At 44.5% G+C, this 11,743-nt stretch overlaps 1 pseudogene; it reads right to left on the bottom strand.

Moving 5' to 3' along the window:
• Positions 1-5,043: 5,043 nt before the first annotated feature.
• Positions 5,044-5,627, bottom strand: LOC127219749 (60S ribosomal protein L17-like; annotated as a pseudogene).
• Between the last annotated feature and the right edge of the window lie 6,116 nt (positions 5,628-11,743).

The following is an 11,743-nucleotide window of genomic DNA, read 5'->3' as shown; positions in this document are numbered from 1 at the left end:
TATGCGTGTACTTGGTCACATCATCCAAGAGCAGTGGGTTCTTCCTTGGAGCATAGATATGTATGTGTAGGCCACACCATCTAGGTTTATGATGTTCACTCTATGATGCTGACTCAGAGACAAAATCAATTAAAACAGCAGTTTTCAGAATCTCTGCCTGTGTTCAGCAATCCATGATGGCATATTGTCCCTGTTCTTTAGGGAATCCTCTCACATCTTCATCTGGAGACCGCTTTTCTGTATTGCACTACACAACTGACCTTTGGCTTGGAGTGGGTATGTCTGGGAGCATCTATTTTCTGCTCACTGGCTGTACACACTGCCAGGTAGCTCTGAGCTCCTGCTTAGAAAGTGTTTGCATGTTAGACGTTTGCAAAGTCAGCAAATGGGCCTGGGCTGTGAGTGGTGGGGAATCACCTTGCACAGCCTTTGGAATAGAGTAAAACTGCTGATGTCCCAGCAGGCTGCAGGAAGCACCTCTGCCATCCCTATAAACTGAGTAAGCTGGCCCACCTTAATCTTTCTGTGCAAAATGTAGATTTGATAGGGAGTGGCCTTAGAATCATGACTGCTGAGTTGCAGCTCCAAAGAATTAGGGTTAACAGGTTAATAACTTAGAAAGCTTAGGCGCTTTGCTGTTGTGCCTGGTGTATCTGAGTTAGCTACTGAAAAATGAACTTGGGATATTAAACCCTTTTATCACTCAGCTTGAGTGATGTGGGGGAAACCCATTCCTTGGAAGGGGATGAGTTTACAGGCTTCTGAAGGGGGCACATGTTCGAATGTGATAGGGAAAGGAGCGTTTGTCAGAGTGGAAGGTGGATCAGAAAATAGATACATTCTTTAAGTCAAATGAAAGCTATGAATTATCTCACTTTGAACTGCTCCAAGTGACAGCAGTATGTGCCACCCAAAAAGGCATCCTGATTTCCCTAGCTCTGTGGACTGCCCGAAGAGCCTATCACCAAGACTCCATTTTAAATAAACTGGCAGCATGAGGGCAGATGGCCAGGGCTGGGGAAGCAAGATAAAGGATTCTGTGGGGTTCCCAGTCACCTTTGCTGGCTCAGAAGTGTGTACGCAATGAGACATGCAGACCCAAGCACCTCTCCACACCTTCCTGAGGTGGGCTAGGAGTTGTCCACCCAGCAGAGACTGGATCCATCACGATAGCTGAGCTCACAGTTTCCAAGTTCTGATTTATGGAGTCTCTTCACAGTTCACCTTCCGTGGAAGACTGACAAATGCCACATGTCCATAACCATGCCATGTGCCCTTATCGAGAGATATAGATGTGTCTCTAGTTTCTCAGTGACTTTCCTTAGACATGGGAAATTAGGCAAAGGCTGACTTAGTATCTACTTGGGGCTTGCTCTCCTGATGCCCTTAGAAACCCTACTCCCACCACCATGGAAAGAAGGTCAGACTCACCTACTGGGTGAGATGTGGTTCACCTGTACCTGTTGTCTCAGCCACCCAAACTCTGTTAAGGAGATGGTGGGCTGGAGGTCAATGCAGTCACTTCAGAGAGCTGCAGAATTGGCTCCAAGGCCTGGCCAGCTTACTCACTAGTAGAGCTGTGGGCTGAATTAAGTGTCTGTCAGCTTAAATCACTGCTGTGTGGCAGTGTGCCATCAACCAGCAGACAGAAAAAATAACTAAGAGGCAATGCATACAGCCTCCAATTTAGACTCACACACAGAACTTACTCTTGTTCAAATCAGTGCTTTGGGAGCACCAGTGAGAGGGAGAGAAGAGCCTTTTTGGGCATAGCCTATAGCATCCCAGAATGTTCCTCCTGTAGAAACTTAGCTCTTAGTTGTCCTCATTCTGGGCTTCACAGGACCTTTTCACATGTACATCACTGTACCTACCCATCTTTACCTCCTTTTTGTCCCTGACTCCCTGCAGCGATCCTCTTCATACTAATAAAATAAAGGACTCCCCCTCTTCTGCTTTCATCATAACCCAACACTTAAAGCACATCCACCTACACATCCACCCATACACACATATACACACACATGCACACACACACACACAGATAGGTAGAGAGAGAGATCTACATTCTTCATAAGAGGGGAAAACATGAGAAATTTGTCTTTATCTTTCATTACCCTCTCTTGTTCATCCCACCTCAGACTCTCCCTTCTCTCACATAATCCCTTATATTCCCATGTCACATATGAGTATGTGTACAATTTAAACTCCTCATACTGGGAACATGGTGCTCGTCTTTATGAGTCTCTTAGTCCCCTTCACTCAATGGTCTCCAGCTCCATCCATTTCCTGCCAATGACATGATTCTATTCTTTTCAGCTGAGTAGAGCTCTTGTGCACAGTGACTACACCTCCTCTGGTTCTGTGGGTGGCATCTGGACTGCTCCCTTTACTTAGCTCTGGGAACAGTGCTTCAGGAAACAGGGATGCGCCCCAGTGTCTATGTGGTGTGCTGACCTTGGTACTCGGGAGTGCTATCTGAGTCATATAGTTTACTTCGAGCTTCCATAGCCATTTCTATAGTGGCTATATACATTTACACTCAGGCCACAGTGTATGTGGTTTCCTCCTTCTCCACATCTCCTTTGTTTTTTAATGAGGGCTTTTCTGACTGGTGTGAGATGGCATGTCAAAGTGGATTTTATTTGCATTTCTTGAGTGAATCTTAAACCTCTGAAGTTGGAAATCTGAAAAGTTTTTCTGGGGATGACTTGGTCAGTCCATTTCATGATATTAAAAGTGCTGGGCACAGCACTTGGGAGGGAGAGGCAGGCAGATCTCTGTGGGTCTGAGGCCAGCCTGATCTATAGAGCATGTTACACACACACACACACACACACACACACACACACACACACACACACACACACAGAGAGAGAGAGAGAGAGAGAGAGAGAAGAAACATGCTGTGCCTAGCTTACACATCCCAGCTAAGATCTCGCTTCTTCAATCAGCTGTGGATTTGTTGTGAACAGTTTGAAGAAACTGCCATCTGGTTGTATGCATGAAAAGAGAAGCTTTGGCCATTAGACTAGTCATTAATAACCATCATATTTGTCTTACTCTGTTACTAATGTCCTAAGATAGCAATGGTCTAATTGAGTGGCAAGAAGTGTGACCTTGAAGACAATGGATACAGAAATCCAGTATTTGCTAACATCTTTTAAAGACAGTCTTGCCATGTAGCTGAGGCTGTACCTAAACTCACTAGCCCAGGCTAACCTTGAGCTCATGATGATTCTTCTGCCTCGGCCTCTGGAATGCTTGATTCAAAACATGCCTGGGTCCATCTCTTGTTGCAGTTTCCCCCTCCTGGTCTTCTGAATTGTTGTGCAGTTTCTGTACCTGTTGGCTGTGCCTCCCAGTCCCTGTCCCAGGGGTACTTCCCATGGCCAGGGTCTGCACTCTCACAGGCTCTGCGGGCTCTCTCCCTTTACTTCCTATTTCCACTGTTAGTCTACAACACCAGCACAGAGTCCTCTGTGTAGCCTTTGTTTCATACTTCCTGAGGAGGAGTTGACGCTTGCATCTTCCTCCTCAGTAGACATGATCACAGAGATGGCATATTTCCTTCAGCAACTGTACCAATGCCTGGAAAGGCAGGGGCAGGAGCAGAGCCAGTGGCCGGTCTCTGTCATTTCTCCTCATCCAACTTTGGGTTCATTTGACCTTTATTTCCTTTCCATATGCTGTGACCCCCTCACTTATCACAGTCTACTCAGCCCACGTGATACTATATCCGCCTTTCATGAACTGCTTCTCTTCATGAGACTTTCAGATAATGACTGTCATGTTCCTCAGACCCTCAGGTTCAGGGGAACTCACGGCTCTTCTCATGCTGGGCTTCTGCCAGACATTTCAGGCCTCTGCGTTCTTCTTCTGTGGTTTCACAGTTTCCCAGTCCACCACTACCCCTGGGCCATCCCTCTGCTTTGATTTCTCTGTCCTACTTTTCCACATGGCCAAACACAATAAAGCATGTTGTAAGACGGTACGTCTGGTCCCGCATCATTCTATCCCTTGTGTGAGGTGCAGCTTTTCCTGAATAATATTGTTGCTCATCAGTCACTGATTTCTTCCTAGTAGCTTCAGATTTCCTCTTTTTTTGGGAGGGTGCGGGGTTGGGGGAGGGTAGTCCTGCGATCTTCACCTTTTGGTATGCTTTATGGAGTGGGAACCCAGCACAGTCTCATAGTCTCACCACATGCCTGCTTAGATCTGTTTCTTCTCCATTGCTTCTTTAAAGTTTTAGACACATACAAATCCCTCCTAAACAGACTAAACAGGCCTCACTTTGGACCAATTCCTTGAAGCACTTGTAAATGCTTATTTCACTTCAGATCTGGTAGCCAGACTCCACATGAAATGCTGCCGTTGCTCTGGCAATCTCTTTGGTCCCACAGAATTCTTAGTCGGCTTCTGTCTGCGTCCTGTCTGGGCTGGAGCTTGGAATTATCTGGTTAAGCTTGAGGCTGGTCGACCCTAATTTTGACAAATGCTGTGCCAACAGTCCTCGCCAGCCTAGCCTAGCCTGCTCTCTGCATGGGAATTATCTGTTTGTGGGAGATATGAAATGCATTGCTTGTAACGTAATGTGGACTGCTTGGGAACCCGTGGGGACTGGCCTTCAGGAAGCCCAAACCTATTACCTACACAGATTCCTCTAATGTTTCAAAAATTGAATGCGAATTTGTCATTTTCAGTTATTTAAAATTTTTCTAATATTAGTAATTGTGAAATTATGCTTCATTACTAATATTCCTTAACATTATTATTATGCCCCTCTGCTTCTCTGTGTCTGTTCACATATATGTGTATGTGCCATGATTCACATATGACGGTCAGAGGCCAACTTTCTGGGGTTGGTTCTCCCCTTCCATAGAGGGTGTGGGAATCAAACACAGCTGGTTAGGCTTGAGGAGGTGGTTGTAGGGACAAGAGCCTTTACTCAGAAGACAAGAGTCTTCTCACTGGCCCAATACTCCCTTAAGTTTCAAAAATCGTGGTAGCTTTCTATAGGCACTTTTTTTTTTTAAACTTTCATCTGCATTTATTTTATGCTGAGTTTATTCCCGTGCCATAAGCTTTTGTTTCTTCAGTTTCTTCTGGGATATCTTCTTCTTCTGTGCAACCTCCTCCTCTGGCTTTGGAACAATCTGCTCCACATCGAGGATCATCTCGATGTGGCAGGGGGAGCTCATGTACGGGTTAATCTGGCCGTGTGCTCTGTAGGTTCGTCGGCGCATCTTAGGTGCTTTGTTCACCTGGATGTGTTCAACGACCAGAGAATCGACGTCTAGACCCTTAAGCTCAGCATTACTCTCTGCATTTTTAAGCATGTGCAGCAAAAATTCAGCACTCTTTTTTGGCCACCGACCCTGTGTCCAGCCCCACTGTTTGGCCTGGGCACACCTGCCTACTCCACCATTGTACCGCCGGAATGGCACACATTGCTTCTTCAACGTGACATCTTTCAGGTATTTGGTGGCTTTTCAGATATGCATGCCCTTGATGGCCTGGGCAGTTTCACCCATGTTCTTAAAGTGAACCCGAAGATTCGATCCTCTTGACTTGCATGATTTCGGGGGGGTTTTCTGGGTCGAGGGAGTAGTGAACCATCTTCACAGGTCACCACCTCAGGCTGCCTACAGGAAGAGGAAGTCTCTATAGGCACTTTTAAAAAATGTTTTTCCAGGTTCCTACTCTTCAGTAATTTCAAAAACCATCAGCACAACACTATGATCAAATCTGCTTGGAAAATATTTCTGATGCCATTAGGTCCCAGGCAAAGCCTTCAGTCCCTAATGTGTCATGGAAGGCCACACAGAGGGCTTTCAGAAGTGTCTCTGGGTGTCACTCCAGCTCCTTCAAATTCCTTAGCTCTGAGGGTAGCATGAGAATGTGCATCTCTAACATGCAAAACCTCTTGTAAGTAGCAGTGATTCTCAAATGTCAGGAGACTTTGGGAATGGAGGGGGTACCTTTCAAAACCAAAACTGCCCAGTTTCAACTAGGACATCTTAATTAGGAAATGGTGGGACCCAGGTACCAGTATCTTTTGGTGTTCAGCCAGGGTTGGAGAAGCATTGGGTGATGACAAGCTGTTGCTGGCTGGCCTGGTGTGGGTCTCCTCAGCCTGCTCTTGTTTGTCATCGAAGCTGGGAATCAGTTTCTACATTTTTTTTTTCAATCAGGCAATTAAAGAAACAGACTATGTAGTAAAAACAGTATGTGGCTTCCAAAGTCTAAGAGGCTACTACCCAGGCCTAACAGGAAAAGGTCCCACACCCTTTTTTACATGGATGTGCCTAAGATCGATATGTAGATTTAATGATCAAGTTTACTTTCTCTGTTTTTTTTCTAACTCAACACTTTGGATTTTTATTAGTTGGGGGGGGGGTTGTTCTTTCCTTTTCTTCCTGCTTAGCTCGGTTACCTTTCCTTTTAATTCTCTTGGGTGACTGTACAGTACATTTTTCTTGAGTACAGTTAATAAGGGAAATTTGTGAAGTTGGAGGTGACCTTTGAGAAGGGTCAGCAACCATGGTAGAGCTCTGTGGACAGTGTTCACTGAGTTTGTGGTTTTAAATGCAATATATTTTAACCTTTATTCTTTGTGGATTTCACACCATGGGATCTGATGTCACATCTCCTCCAATCCACCCTCTGCCCTTGCAACCTCCCTCCCAAAACAAAACAAGATTCAAAAGGAAACCCTAAACAAAACAAAACAAAAAACAAAAACAAGACAAGACAAAACAAAACAACAACAACAACAACAAGAGAGAAAGAGAGAGAGAGAGAGAGAGAGAGAGAGAGAGAGAGAGACAGAGAGACAGAGAAGAATCTTATTGTGGAATCTGTAGTGTGGCTTGTTGTCTCACACAGTTTACCCACAGTTTACCCTTTAGTGCATAATCTTTACTTGCAAGTATTTATCGCCTTGAGCCATTGGTCTGTTCAAGGCCTCTGGCTTCTGCTAACTCCCACTAATGGGCTTTCCTGAGGTTCCTCTTGGCTATCCTGTTGTTGCCCTGATATTTCTGGTCCACGGGTTCACCCTGTTTACATACTCCAACAGTTCATCGATGAGGCAGATGTTGGGGTGGGCCTGTGTGGTATCTAGATTGGTCAGTACTGCCTTGACTAGCTCATTCAATGCAGTTTAGAGCAAGGGGGGGGGGGAGCAGTTGTCCTGCTTTCAGGTTCTCAGAGCCGGGTCACCCACACTCACACCACCAGGGCCAGCTCTACTGTTTTGCATAGGCGAGTGAGGGACAAGGCCTTCACTCTCATTGCTGTAGGGGAGTAGTGCCAGGGGAGCTCTCCTACACCTCAGCAATAGAGCCAGCCCTAGTGAGCTGCCCAGGCAGGGTGCAGGGTGCTGTCCTGTGTGCTGCAGCTGGCGAAGGGCAGGGCTAGTTCTTTCATTCTCCTGACCTGGGTGAGCTCTTTTGCCTATCACAGGTAGCAAGGGGAGGAAGGAAGGGAGCATCTTTCCTCATCCATGCCACTGCACGACAGATGATTTGTGTTTTAATAATGATGGTTTTCTGTTTTGTTTGTTTGTTTGTTTTTTGTTTTTCCTTCTCACATTTCACAGTGATTTAAAAACAAATAAACAAAAAGCCAGTTTGGGTAGAAAGTTCAGGTGAGTTGGAGGACTCAGCAGTAAGGAACCCATTCTGCGCTAGCAGAGCACCTGACTTTGGTTCCCAGCACCCGAGTTGGGCAGCTCACAGCCTCCTGTAACCCAGCTCCAGGGGATTGCTTGCCCTTTTCTAGCCTCCTTGAGTACTACATTTGTGTGCACAAACCCTTCGGCCACCATGCACACATAGTTTAAGATAAAATAAAGTCTTTTAAAAAATTATTATTTTTCTTATTTTACATATCAATCCCAGTTCCCTCTCCCTCCTAACCTCCCATGCCCTCCAGGACCTCTCCCCATCCCATTCCCCACCCACTCCCCAGGGAGGGTAAGGCCATTTAGGAGGGATCATCAAAATCTGTCAAGTCATTTGGGGTAGGGCCTAGGCCCTCCCTCTTGTCTCTGGGCTATGGAGTATCCCTCCATGGGGAATGTGCTCCTGAAGCCCTTTCCTGCATCAGGGATACATCCTGGTTCCACTGTCAGAGGTCCCTTAGACTGCTCAGGCCTTCTAACGGAGACCTATGATCAGGGAATCTGAGTTGGTCCAAGCTGTCAGTCAGGGGTCCATGAGCTCCCCCTTGTTCAGGTCAGGTGTCTCTGTGGGTTTCTGCAGCCTGGTCTTGACCCCTTTGCTCATCACTTCTTCCTCTCTGCAACTGGATTCCAGCATTTAGCTGTGGGTGTCTGCTTCTGCTTCCATCAACTACTAGATGAAGAAGGCTCTAGGCTGGCATATAAGGCAGTCATCAATCTCATTATCAGGGAAGAGCATTTAAGTTAGCCTCTCCACGATTGCTCATATTGTTAGTTGGGGTCATCCTTGTAGGTCTCTGGACATTTCCCTAGTGCCTGTTTTCTCTTCAAACCTATAAAGGCTCCCTCTATTATGGTATAAAATAAAGTCTTTTAAAATGCTGACTTTTATGATATAGTCAATGAAAAACAGAGCTGGTATGATGTTAACATTAGAATATTTTGAGATGTTTTTTAAATGATATGTGACCAATATCTATATATCTTTAGTGAAAGATTAGTAACTCATTTTCACGTGAGATAAGCTACAGATTCAAGTTTGTTGACTATGTCATCAGACTTACCTATAATCTTATTTTTAGCTTGCTTAATCTGGGGCATAATTTACAAAGATATGTTAAAATTTCCTCAGTATGGGGTCATAGAGGCTCACAGAGACCAAACCAACAATCAGGGAGCCTGTATCTAGGCTCGCTGCATATATGATATGGTTATGTAACTTTGTGTGTGTGTGTGTGTGTGTGTGTGAGAGAGAGAGAGAGAGAGAGAGAGAGAGAGAGAGAGAGAGACTCCTAACAGTGGGAACAGGGGCTGTTTCTGACTTGGTTGCCTGCTTTTGGGATCCTTCCCTCCTACTGGTTTGCCTCATCCAGCCTTAATTGGATAAGAGATGCTTAGTCTCACTATAACTTGATACCAGGCTGGCTCATATCCATGGGAGGCCTTTCCCTTTTGGAAGAGGAACAGAGGAGGAGGAGTGGATGGGGGGAGATGGGGGAGGACTGGGAGCAGAGGAAGGAGGGGAAACTGCAGTTGGGATATAAAAACAAAACCAAAAATTAATAAACAGAACAAAAAAAAGTATGGATGAAAAAAATTTTCTCAGTATGATGGGAGGGGGGCTGGGACTTAAACTTGTGTTCTCTGCAAGAGCAGCATGCTCCCTTTACTGTTGGGCCATCACTCCAGCCTGTTTATTTTCTTTTATTATTACCCTTTTAGGTTTTTTTTTTTTTTTTTTTTTTTTTTTTTGGTTAATGTTTAAATTTTACAGGCAGACATTTATCCTTCACTGAAATTCATAACACACAATTCATGTGTTTTTGAAAATATTCTGTAAATTTTGACAAACTTAGTGTGTCCCACTCTCATATAACTATACTACAGAGTATTTTCTAAGCAAAGAGTGATATTATCTAACTGGAGGTATATCATATTTCTTAACTAAAGGGTGTTACTGCTCAGCAGCAGTAGGAAGGGGGCAGGGACAAGAGAAGGCAATGGGGGTGAATATAGAATATATTGCATAAATATAAAAATGTATTTATGCAATTGTCAAGAAGAAAACCTTTAAAAAATAAAATATTGCTTTTAAAATGATTAATTGATTAATGTGTTAATTTTTCTTAGTTCTTTCGCTTTGTATCTGTCTTAAGTAGAACAGTCTCTGCCTCTGAGTTTTGAGATTCTGGTAGACTGTTCTGTGTGTGTCTCTGTCTAGTTGTTAGCTGCCTGTTCCATCTCTCAGGACCAGAGGGTGCCTTGGCCAGTTTTTCACTCACTCATGTCCATGTCACACTGAACTGATGTCTAGCTTCTGAGGTCTGCCTGAGAGGCTTCCTGCCATGGTGGTAACTCCTTGGCTTTTTTCAGTCCATCTCCTAGAGGTTGGGTTAGATTTTCTTTATTATACGTCCAGGATAGGCTTAAATCTATAAGGACATTTACATCAGGTGCTACCAGATACAATTGTGAGACATTCCCATCAACTCTGCTTCTGGAGGTGAATGGCTGCTGGCTTTGGTTCAAGAGGTCAATGAGGACAGATCCGGGAACTGTGCCCTTTTTACCCCATTTGATGTTTACAAGATGTCCCCGCAACAAAAGATATCATACTCAGAACCCATAAGAGAGGCAGGGCAAAGAGGGAAGAGGCTTGTCTATTGTGTTTGTTCCCATTATTGACCAAACTAAAAACCATCCTTGATATCCTCATGGAACATTCTTGGCATCTCATTGGCCAAGTTGGCATCTCCTATTCATTCGTAGCTGCAAAGAAGGTGAGGCATAGGAAGTATAGCTACACCTTGACTTGCAACAGGGTTGCATCTCCATAAACCCTATAGGACCATTGCAGCATAACATCCTAGTATGGGACAGGGTTTGGGCCGACAACTTCACCTCATGAGGCAGGCTGAAAGCCAGGCTGTCTGATTCCTGGCCTTATTTGGCTTCTGTACATACTAAAGTTGACAAATCCCAAGTCAAATCATTGTTACATTGAAAAGTCTACACAGAGCTTCTATATAGTTCAGAGCAGATGTGGACAGGATGAAAATGGTCAAGGCCAGAAACAACCATGGGCAAATGATAGCCTGTCACTTTCCCTTCCCACAGGACTTCCCAGAAATCACCATTGCCCTGCCATTTAACTAATGCAGAGATACCATTCATCAAATACAATGCCAAGAATATCTCACTATGTTAACTGTGATACCGACATTAGAATGTTAGATGTGAGGATAGGTGTAGGCTGTTAATTAAAGACTACTACACAGTAATAATCAATTTTATTATCTTAAAACATTTATTTTTATTTTAAAGTTATGTATGTATGTGTATATGGATGTGTGCCTTGTGAATACAATTATTCACAGAGGACAGGGGTGTCACATCCCCCCAGAGCTGGAATTACATGCAGTTGTAAGCGGCCTGACAGGGGTTCTAGGAATTGAACTTGGATCCTCTGAAAGAGCAGTGCATGCTCTTGATTGCATCTCTCTAGTTTCTTGAAAGTGGATTTTAAAGTAATTCTAGGATGTTTAAAGGTATGCAATGTGGTCTCAGCTCTCTTGGGATTACAGTCTGTGAAGGGGTAAATGTAGCCCAGGACACACATGTGAGCAAGGCAGTTTAACAAAATAAACCCTAAACACAGAGGGTGACAATGGAAAGTCACATACCTTAAGAGGGGAGGAAAGCTGATAGTTGATCAAGTATGAGACTCTCTAGGACAGGGTTCATGGTCAAAGTGATCTTTGGATAGAGTCTCAAGAATTGAATAGTGTTAGGATGTGGAAGTTGGGATAGGGAGATGGCTTATTGGGTAAAATGGCTACTGTGGAAGCTGAGAACATGAGTTCAATTCCCAGGACTCACGTTAAAATTCTGAAGTGGTGAAATCTCAACACAGAGACAGAAGACTCACCTGAAAGTTCACAGTCAACTAGTCAGGGACACACATCACAGCAGCAGAAACCAGAACGGTCCTTCCTCAGCCAGGTGGGAAGAGGAGACTGATTTCCAAAGTGTTGTCCTCCGACATTCCATCATGCC

The sequence above is a fragment of the Phodopus roborovskii genome, unplaced genomic scaffold (assembly GCF_943737965.1).
Source record: "Phodopus roborovskii unplaced genomic scaffold, PHOROB, whole genome shotgun sequence".
Lineage (NCBI taxonomy): Eukaryota > Metazoa > Chordata > Mammalia > Rodentia > Cricetidae > Phodopus > Phodopus roborovskii.
Note: the sequence above shows the minus strand (reverse complement) of the source record. Positions and strands in the feature narration are given on the sequence as shown.